Below are 10,936 nucleotides of genomic sequence, written 5' to 3' on the forward strand. Positions count from 1 at the left end.
TATGGGTGAGGGGTGATGGTGCTGGGAAAGAGGTGCAAGGTCAGAGGCGGAACCAGCGGTGGTGCTAGGGGGCACCAGCCAAAATCTTGCCTAGGGCATCATATTGGTTAGGGCCGGCTCTGGTGTCATGGCCGCAGTTGCCAGCTCCAGCGTATGAAGGTGTTTTGTTTTTTCATCTTCCTATCATTTTGGACCACAACTAGTTTGTGTTGCGTGACTTCACGGAACTAATGTTGTGAGGAAACTGAAAGCAGCCAGTGTGTAAGCCACGGAAGCCTGACGCGCGGACAATGGTGGCAGTGTTGTGAGGCTTTGGTGGAGGACATTGGAAGATAGACGCCTCTTTGTGCTCTACGCTCAGAAGACATCTTCTCGTATGAAGTGGCCGGATCCTTTTATTCAGAAGACAAATCGATTCATTATTCCAACACTTGGCAGCGATTTGAAAGTATCAAACATGTAACAAATTTGCAGGATGTATGAAAATGTATTTGTGACCTATTCCTGAGTTGTTCACACCCTCACGAGGAGCTGGGATAACAAGCGGGCCCTTTGGGGACGGACCCCCAGGCTGGCCTAACATGAAAGACTCAGAAAATGTGGATTACTAATGAGTAAATAAATAAAAGAAATAAACAATTAGATTGTTATTCCCAGATGAAGAACTGAAGAAATCTATCTTCATACTGCCCCAACCTGACATTAGAGGAGGGGGTGGAGCCCTCAGCGAGTTATGCCCACTAGGGATTTCCCCTGTACTCTAGTGGGCCAGTCTGACTGCATACTTACCTACTTTGCTGCCTCCTCCTCCGGGAGGAGGCAGCGTTGTAGGTGTATAGGGGCGTGGCCGGCAGCAGGACGGGCGGTTCGGGGGGGTGGCCGGCAGCAGGACGGGCGGTTCGGGGGCGTGGCCGGCAGCAGGATGGGTGGTTCGGGGGCGTGGCCGGCAGCAGGATGGGCGGTCCGGGGGCGTTGCATCAAGGTCGCGTCATCGTGACTCCACCCCCCGCTGTGCTGTGCCGAGAAACGAGGCGCTGCATAGCGGGGGGCGGAGCTACGATGACGCGATTCAGCGCGAATCGCGTCATCGGACCCCCTCGGGCAGCCCACTTGTTCTCTGCTGCGAGCGGCCGAGGGGGAGAGGGGGAAAGCGGGAGGCTTGCCCACCTTTCCGGGGGGCCGGGAGGGTCACCCGATTTTCGAGAGCATCCCGGCCATTCCGGGAGGGTAGGCAAGTCTGACTTTGTGGTTGAGTGATGAGTGATGTGGACAGTCTAATCAGGGTAGTGTCATTTTTTCCCAAGTTATCTTTAAGAAACAATTATGAGCCTCGCATCTTGCTATGTCAGGGTGAGCTCAGAAGCTCCTTTAAGGAACTGATTACTCATGTCAGTAAAACGATGTGTCGGCTATTGGGAAAGGACATACAGTAGGATGCGTATCGGTGCACTGAAACAGCCAGTGTACGAGGCTTTTTTGAATGATTAACACTTTATTGTGTAGTTATAACTTATGGTCATGTGACAGGAGCCCCCAGAACAAAGGTGGTCATTCCGAGTTGATTGCTAGCTGCATTCGTTCGCTGTGCAGCGATGAGGCAAAAACCCGGTACTTCTGCGCTTGCGTATGCGGCGCAATGCGCACGTGCAACGTACTATTACAACAAACGATGTCGTTTCACACAGGGTCTAGCAAATCTTTTCAGTCGCACTGCTGGCCGCAGAGTGATTGACAGGAAGAGGGCGTTTCTGGGTGTCAACTGACCGTTTTCAGGGAGTGCTCAGAAAAAGGCAGGCGTGCCAGGAAAAACGCAGGCGTGGCTGGGCGAACGCAGGGCGTGTTTGTGACTTCAAAACAGGTACTGAACAGTCTGAAGTGATCGCAAGCGCTGAGTAGGTTTAGCGCTACTAAGAAACTGCACCAAACAACTTTGTCGCCATTCTGCGATCCTTTCATTCGCACTTCCGCTAAGCTAAAATGGGCGGCGGCATAGCGTTTGCACGGCTGCTAAAAACTGCTAGTGAGCGATCAACTCGGAATGACCCCCAATATTTTTTGACCAAATCGGGGCTGATGAAAGCTGAAAGCAAAACTGGATCATACATGTAAATATCCTAATATTTCGCAGTGCGTGTATAATTACAGCCGACTGGCTTTTACCTCTGTATCGACCGCAATCTGTCCATCTGCGACATTCTGCAAATTATTCTTTCCACATACTGTATGTTTAAAACACTGGATACCCATCTGAAATCACGTGTCGCCCTCTTCATTACGCGTTACCGGCACAGTCTGTAGGCAGGGGCATGCGGTCAGGATTCCGACACTAGCTATGTCACCAGTGGCTATGGGGTCCATTCATGAAGCAGTGAAAAGTGTGGAGTGGAGAAGTTGCCCATAGCAACCAATTAGCATTGATGTAACGTTTATAATTTCCATACTATAAAATTATACAAAGCAGCCGATTAGTACATAACCACTCTGACTTGTGGGAGGGTCATAGGAGCACTAGCGCAAGTCGTTTTTAGTTTTTCCTGGTGTCCCCGCATCACGCCCCCGTTTCTCGGCACTCTGGCAGGCGCTGCAGACCCCTTGTGGCGCCAAGTAAATAAAGGATAATAATAATGTTGGGGAAATCTGATCCATCAGCTCCTGAAAGCGAATCTGTATGTTGTGTTGTGAATCCCCTGGCTCACGCTCTCAAGCGGATCCTTCTCCCTTGAATTAAGATTTTATACATATTTAGTTGATGTCGTCGCCTCTCCCCCTCTCCTCTTCTCTCACTCTTCCTCTGACTCTTCCGCTGAGTCAGATACCCACTCATTTCTTGGCAGGAGCTACATCTTGAAAGTCCCATCGTCTGAGTGTCCACACCCCTCCTGGGTGCAGAAAATAAGGACTGTTGCCAGATAGATGAAATATATGAATATAATAAAAGGAATAAAACCTGTCCCCACATGGAGCCTATCATATGGCCCAGTTTGGCCCCCTGGTGCAGGGCCAGCGACATATTGGTGACACCATTGCTCTAACAAATCCCAAACCATGCATGGAGAGTGCAGCAAGCCACGCAAAGGGGACACGGTGCACTAATCCTGGTGCACTGCACGGAGAAAACGGCACAAAAAAACCGTCATGTCGACCTTTTGACCTGTCGACCTAGACCATGTCGAACTAGAGACCCTGTCGACCTAGAGATCCTGTCGACCTAGACACTGTCGCATAGCCAGATTAAAGGGGGGATGCAGGGCATACTGTACCCCAGGCCCCCTTTGTCAGAGGGCCCCCCGGCCAGAACACACTGACATCACTAGCTTTCCCTCTTAAGCAGCAGCAGAACCAGCAGCCAGAATGCTAGCAGGACAGTATGCAGTGAAGGCAGAGACACAGGAATATCATGTTTTATGAGCTACCAACAGAGCTTTCCGACCAGAGGAGAGATAGGAGGGTGGAGAGAGCTGTAAGTGACACAGGGGTCCCAGCTTATCCTCCTCCCCGTCTGGGTGTCTGAGTCTTGTGTAAACTGTTATGCAACTAAACCATTTGGGTCTAGAGATAGAGACACACAGTCCTCCTGAGTCCTGTCCCAGTGTGTAAGTAGTACAGAGGCTGCTGCTATTCTTGCATGTGACAAGATAAATTATTTTATTTTTCTGTGTGTATTTTAAGGTTAAGTTGTCTTTGCTCCACTACAATAAAAGTTTATAAAATAGTTGTCTTTCAATTAGGTGGAGCTATAAACAGTACCCAGGCATTATTACACTATTAGTTTCAAACTAATATACATAGGTTTAAATGTATTATACACAATCTATACCTCACACCATGACCCATTCCAGGAGGGACAACATGCTCTCTACCTGGACTTCCGTCCTAATTTATGATTGCAATCACCTGTGTTGAAATGCCTTTTGTTATCAATTAAATAGTTCAACACAGGTGACGCCAATCATATATTAAGTGGGAAGTCTAGGTAAAGAGCATTTTGTCCCTCCTGGAATGGGTCATGTTGGGAGGTATGCACAATCTAATATACACCCCCACCTTCCACCGGGGCCCCCCTGTCTTAAGTGCCCCGGGCACCCCCAAGGCTTAATCCGGCCCTGCACTGTTGACCTTCCATACTACACCCGTAATATCTCACACCAGTAAAATACGCAGCCTTTTGTCCGAGCAGCCGATTAGATTTCTTTCACTGTTCCCCCTAGAGAAATAAAATCTGCTTACGGCCTCTGTGTCAGTGGACGGTTTATTTAACGAGACGTTTAGCTATAATAATCCATGTTTAGAGTCCTCTCTCTGCATTTAGTTTGGTGAGGGGGAAGAGAGGGGAGGCAGCGCCCTGTAAGGGAATAATTCCCAGCTGTTGTGGAAGGTGATTTCAGGGCACAGAGAATAAAACTGTGTAAGAAACGCACCCGTCCATTTGTAACGAGAGAAGGGAGCGTAAGCTCTTGAGAGCAGGGCCCTCACTTCCTGTGTCCCTACGTAATTATGTACGTAAATACTGTATGCAGATTGGAATTATGGGGGTAATTCAGACTTGATCGTAGCAGCAAATTTGTTAGCAGTTGGGCAAAACCACAGTGGTCATTCAGACCTGATCACACGCTAGGATTTTTCGCTGCGCTGCGATCAGGTCAGAACTGCGCATGCGTATGCACCGCAATGCGCAGGCGCGTCGCATGGGTACAAAGCGGATCATTGTTGTGCAATGGGTTTTACGAAGAATCAATTCGCACAGCGAATCACAAGGAGATTGACAGGAAGAAGGCGTTTGTGGGTGTCAACTGACCGTTTTAGGGCCTGGACAGGCTGAAGTGATCGCAGCGGCTGAGTAAGCCCTGGGTAACTCAGAAACTGCACAAAACTTTTTTTGTAGTGCTCGGCTGCACATGCGATCGCACACTTGCATAGCAAAAATACACTCCCCTATGGGCGGCGACTAGGTCTAAATTAGGCCCCATGTGCACTGCAGGTGGGGCAGATGTAACATGTGCAGAGAGAGTTAGATTTGGGTGGCGTATATTCAAACTGAAATCTAAATTGCAGTGTAAAAATAAAGCAGCCAGTATTTACCCTGCACAGAAACACTATTACCCACCCAAATCTAACTCTCTCTGCAAATGTTTTATCCCCCCGCACTGCACATGGGGGGTAATTCCAAGTTGATCGCAGCAGGACATTTTTTAGCAGTTGGGCAAAACCATGTGCACTGCAGGGGGGCAGATATAACATGTGCAGAGAGAGTTAGATTTGGGTGGGTTATAGTGTTTCTGTGCAGGGTAAATAGTACTGGCTGCTTTATTTTTACACTGCAAATTAGATCTCAGTTTGAACACACCCCACCCAAATCTTACCCTCTCTGCACATGTTACATCTGCCCCACCTGCAGTGCACATGGGGCCCAATTCAGATCTGTTCGCTCGCTAGCGTTTTTCGCTGTGCAGCAATTAGGTAACTACAGCGCATGCGTATGCACCGCAATGCGCAGGCACACTGTACAGTTACACAGCAGATCGTTGTTGTGCACTGGTTCTAGCGAAGAAACCATTTGCACAGCCGTTCGCAGGGATATTGACAGGAAGAAGGGGTTTGTGGGTGGCAACTGACCGTTTTCTAGGAGTGGTTGGAAAACGGCAGGCGAGTCCAAGCGTTTGCAGGGCGGGTGTCTGACGTCAATTCCGGGCTCGAATAGGCTGAAGTGATCACAGCGGCTGAGTAAGGTCAGAGCTACCAACTGCACAAACTGTTTTTGTACAGGGCGGCTGCACATGCGATCGCACACTTGCAAAGCTAAAATACAGTACACTACCCTATAGGCGGTGCCTATCTGTTCGCAGCGCTGCAAAAAGTAGCTAGCGAGCGAACAGATCTGAATTAGGCACATGGTTTTGCCCAATTACTAACAAATTTGCTGCTACGATCAGGTCTGAATTACCCCCTATGTTATTACATATATTTGTATATCTGCAAAGTCTATTTTATTTATTTATTAACAGTTTCTCATATAGCGCAGCAAATTCCGTTGCGCTTTACAATTGAAAAAAGTTGTGAATTTGTTTCTATAACTGTCCTGTTTAGTCTCCCGTTGACTATATAGATTTTGTTGTATGTTCCATACATTTATGTTCAGCGCTATGGAACCCTTGTTTCACCTTGTAAGTAAAAGTGTCAGATTGTCGCGTTATGGATCAGGGGGGGTCATTCTGACCTGATCGCACGCTAGGTTTTTTTGCAGCACTGCGATCAGGTCAGAACTGTGCATGCGTATGCACCGCAATGCTCATGCGCATCGTACGGGTGCAAAGCGGATTGTTGCTGTGCGATGGATTTAACAAAGAATCCATTCGCACAGCCGATCGCAGATTGACAGGAAGAAGGCGTTTGTGGGGGGCAACTGACCGTTTTCTGGAAGTGTTTGGAAAAATGCAGGCGTGTCCAAGCGTTTGCAGGGCGGGTGTCTGACGTCAATTCCGGGACCAGACAGGCTGAAGTGATCGCAGCGGCTGAGTAAGTTCTGGGCTACTCAGAAACTGCACAAAACTTTTTAGTACCGCTCGGCTGCACAATCGTTTGCACACTTGCAAAGTGAAAATACACTCCCCTATGGGCGGCGACTATCTGATCGCAGCGCTGCAAAAAGTAGCTAGCGAGCGATCAACTTGGAATGACCCCCTAGATTCGGATTTGAAAGTTAAGCAAAAAGCAAGTAATGTTTGCATCTGAGCGAAACCATGCTGCACTGCAGGTGGGGCAGACGTAACATGTGCAGAGAGTTAGATTTCGGGGGTATCCTAGCTGAAATCTAAATTGCAGTGTAAAAATAAAGCTGTCTAACATTTGTTTGCTGCATGCAAAAGCAGCCAGTATTTACCCTGCTCAGAAAAAATATAAATGTGTTTACACCCCTTGCATGGCAACATGGTTTGTTCCGGCCACAAAGGGGGGGATTCAGATTGGATCGCTACTGTGTGCTTTCACACAGCGGGCGATCAGGTCATAACAGCGCATGCACGGCAATGCGCAAGTGCTTCGGACAACAACAACAGGCATTGCCGGTCAGCGACGGGATGGTGCGAAAAATCAGTTCGCACGGGCGTCCGCAAGGTGATTGACAGAAGGCGGCCATTTGTGGGTGGTAACTGACCATTTTCAGGGAGTGTCCGGAAAAACGCAGGCGTTCCCAAGCGTTTTCAGGGAGGGTGCCTGACATCAGCTCCGGCCCCGATCAGCCTGATTCTCTATTGCATTGGAAGAGTAAGTCCTGGGCTGCGCAGAGACTGCACACACAGAATATTAGCAGCTCGGCGTACACACTTGCACGGCGAAAATACACTAACACTGTAGGTTGCGACTATCTGAATGCAGGCAGCAAAAAACGCAGACCAGCGATCAGATCTGAATTTGCTTTTTTTTGGCTTTACTTCCAAATCAGAATCAGGCTCTATGTTTGCAGCTTTATTGATTTTGCTAATCACTTTGGCTTTCTTAAGGGGGGTACTCACAGAGCGATCACTGCTTAAAATCTAAGCAATCTGACTAGATTGCTTAGATTTTAAGCATGATTGCTCCGTGTGTACCCCCCACAGCGTTAGCGATGCGCAGCCCCGCGCATTGCTATCGCTGGTGCTAGATTGGCCTGCCATGTAGGCCAATCTAGCAGGTCGAGCAGCCCCCCCCCCGTCTCCTCCCCGCACGCTCAGCACACATCGCGCTGTGCCGAGCGGGGGGAGAGATGTGGTTCAGAGTCGGACGCAGACGGATGCTGTGGTATACTTTGTTCTTAATGAGATGCCCACCTGTGGGATGAATCGTTAGACCCACCATTGGAGGCACCATTGGAAATTGGCCGGCACAGTTCTCCATCTGAACATATCTTCCATTGGAGCAGATCTGTGTCTTGTGACACGCCCGCGTCTTTCAAGCCAACTCCGCTACCTCCCAGGAACACCCACTCTCTGTGTCCAAATTCGTTCTGCTTCTCATTGCGGCAACCATCGGTGCAACTCTGACGCATGCGCAGTTCTTAAAACATCGGCCAACTGCGTCCGTAACAACATTGCGTCCTGTTAGGGTGTAACTCTGGAGAAGGGCGTAGATGTAGATTTATCTGTAAAGCTTGATGCAGTAATTGGGTGGCAGCCAACAGAGAAGCTCTTCATGATAGAACAGACGCCTGTAGTCTTCAAGAACTTGAACACAGAAGAAAGGCCACCGAGGAAAAGCAGGGGCCCATAAAATAACCCACTGTTTCAGGAGTCGTGATCAGAGGTGGCCATTGTTGATTAATAGCCATTGGTGGTGTGATATCGATGGTGGTTTTACCATTGATGGATGATCACTGATGGAGAACAATGGCTGCAGAGGTTCGATGTTGGACAGCGTCTACAGGCAGCGCATGGGCGGCTGTGGTCTGCATGTGCATAATCTGAGGCCACCCCCTAGTCATCATCCGTCTATATAAGGCCATGAAGGAGTAGCTAGTGCTTAAATAGTCCCAGACACCGTCCAGCTCAGGTCATGAAGTGCTGTGATGTACTGGTCAGGGCCCTCAGACAGTGGGGCCCACTGGGTCTCTCAGGGACGCTGCTTGAGCAGAGGGTGATTGGTGAAAGACGTCAGCACAGAGTTATATGCGGGTTTCCTTCTGAACAGATAGCTTGTGTTTTACAGTATAAGTAGATGTCACATTGTAAAGCGCAACAGAATTTGCTGAGCTATATAAGAAACTCTTAATAATGAATAAATAAATAACTAATGTCATTCAATCCAGCCAATATTACACCATTATCTATTCATAGAGACGTGAGTGCGGGATTGTGTAATGGTGGCTGGATCAATGCCGTCATTGCCTTGTAATCCCCCTTTATAGATCAGAGCTGGTGAGATGTCCCTGCGATGTGTAATAGGTTGGATCATACAGAGCTGTATACACACCCAGGAGCCGTATCAGCTGTGTTACTCTCCGCAGTCACACTGAGGTAATGCTGTCACACTGAGGTAAAGCTGTCACACTGAGGTAATGCTGTCACACTGAGGTAAAGCTGTCACACTGAGGTAAAGCTGTCACACTGAGGTAAAGCTGTCACATTGAGGTAAAGCTGTCACACTGAGGTAAAGTTGTCACACTGAGGTAAAGTTGTCACACTGAGGTAATGCTGTCACACTGAGGTAAAGCTGTCACATTGAGGTAAAGTTGTCACACTGAGGTAAAGCTGTCACACTGAGGTAAAGCTGTCACACTGAGGTAAAGCTGTAATACTAAGGTAATGCTGTCACACTGAGGTAAAGCTGTCACACTGAGGTAAAGTTGTCACACTGAGTTAATGCTGTCACACTGAGGTAAAGCTGTCACACTGAGGTAAAGCTGTCACATTGAGGTAATGCTGTCACACTGAGGTAAAGTTGTCACACTGAGGTAAAGCTGTCACACTGAGGTAATGCTGTCACACTGAGGTAAAGCTGTCACATTGAGGTAATGCTGTCACACTGAGGTAAAGCTGTCACATTGAGGTAATGCTGTCACACTGAAGCACAGCCAGAGCCTCTTCTCACCCTCAGGAATGGCCGGATGTAGGCCACAATGGGAAATGCATACAGTATGCAGTCTGTAGTCAGCCTGGTAGTTTGGTACACAGCCATTATCTGAGTGGAACCAATATTCACCCAATTGATTCCCTGGGAACCAGTGACATCACTGAGGCACGAGGCACAAAGTGCTTAGTGAACAGATGCCTGCACTGTGTGTGCAGGCTACAGGAAAACGCTCATTCACTATATGCAGCGTGATTGTAATGTAGTCCTGCAGTCTTTGGGCCTGATTAGGGGGGTAATTCAGATCTGATCGCTGCTGTACGTTTTCACACAGCGGGCAATCAGATCCAAACTGCGCATGCACTGCAATGCACAAGCGCGATGGACGGCTGCAACGGGGATCGCCAGCCAGGGCTGGCAACAGAAATCTTGAGGACCGGTGCAGTGATATCTCTGGGGCCCCTTAGAGATTTTATATTTATATGTATATACACACACACACACACACACACACACACACACACACACACGGAATCGCGCTCATCTGAGGTGGCTCCATCGCATACCAGCGTTCCCAGCGTGACTAGGCGATCCGTCCGCCTAGTCACGCCGGGAGCGCACAGAGATGCTCCCAATCAAGTGAATGGGGCACGTGCGCGCCCCAGATGCGGCGGTAGTCACACCCGGGCGAGCGCGCCCAGGCACAGATGGAGCCACGATTAGCGTGGCTCCATCTGTATATATTACAGTGCTACGGAATTTGCTGTGCTATATAAGAAACGTTATATATATATATATATATATATATATATTTATTTATACACATATATAAATATGTATATCTCTACTTCCTCGCCCCCTACACCCCACAGTCTGCCTCTCCCCAATGACTCCATGCTGCATCCCCAGCTCCCCCAGCCGATGCCAAAGCCCTGTATCCCCCCCTCCCCAATCCACCCCTCCCCCAGGGAGATACTCACCTGCGCTGCACTTCACAGTATCCAGACCCAAACACTGCCCAGCAGACCCCAGAAAACACACAGAAAAAATCCTGGTCAGCGGAGCTGCTGCCATGTCCCGTAACTGCCTGCACCAGAGCTGGACCCGGAAGAGCGGGCGCACACTCATGCCGCACAGTCACTGTGTGTGAGAGGCTCCTGCCACTCTGAGGCTGCGCCCACACCGCCTACAGCTCGTTGCCCTATTTGGACAAGACGGCTCACATCCCTGCAGGGCACTAAGTGGCATATCCTTGGGCTCCTCTGTTCCTTGGGGCCCAGTACAGTTGTCCCCTTTGACACCCCGTCGCTAGCCCTGTTGCTGGCCAGCAACGGGATTGTGCGAAGGATCTATTTGCACGGGCGTTCGCAAGGAGATTGACAGGAAGAGGCCGTTTGTG

This window comes from Pseudophryne corroboree, chromosome 11 (assembly GCF_028390025.1).
Source record: "Pseudophryne corroboree isolate aPseCor3 chromosome 11, aPseCor3.hap2, whole genome shotgun sequence".
NCBI lineage: Eukaryota > Metazoa > Chordata > Amphibia > Anura > Myobatrachidae > Pseudophryne > Pseudophryne corroboree.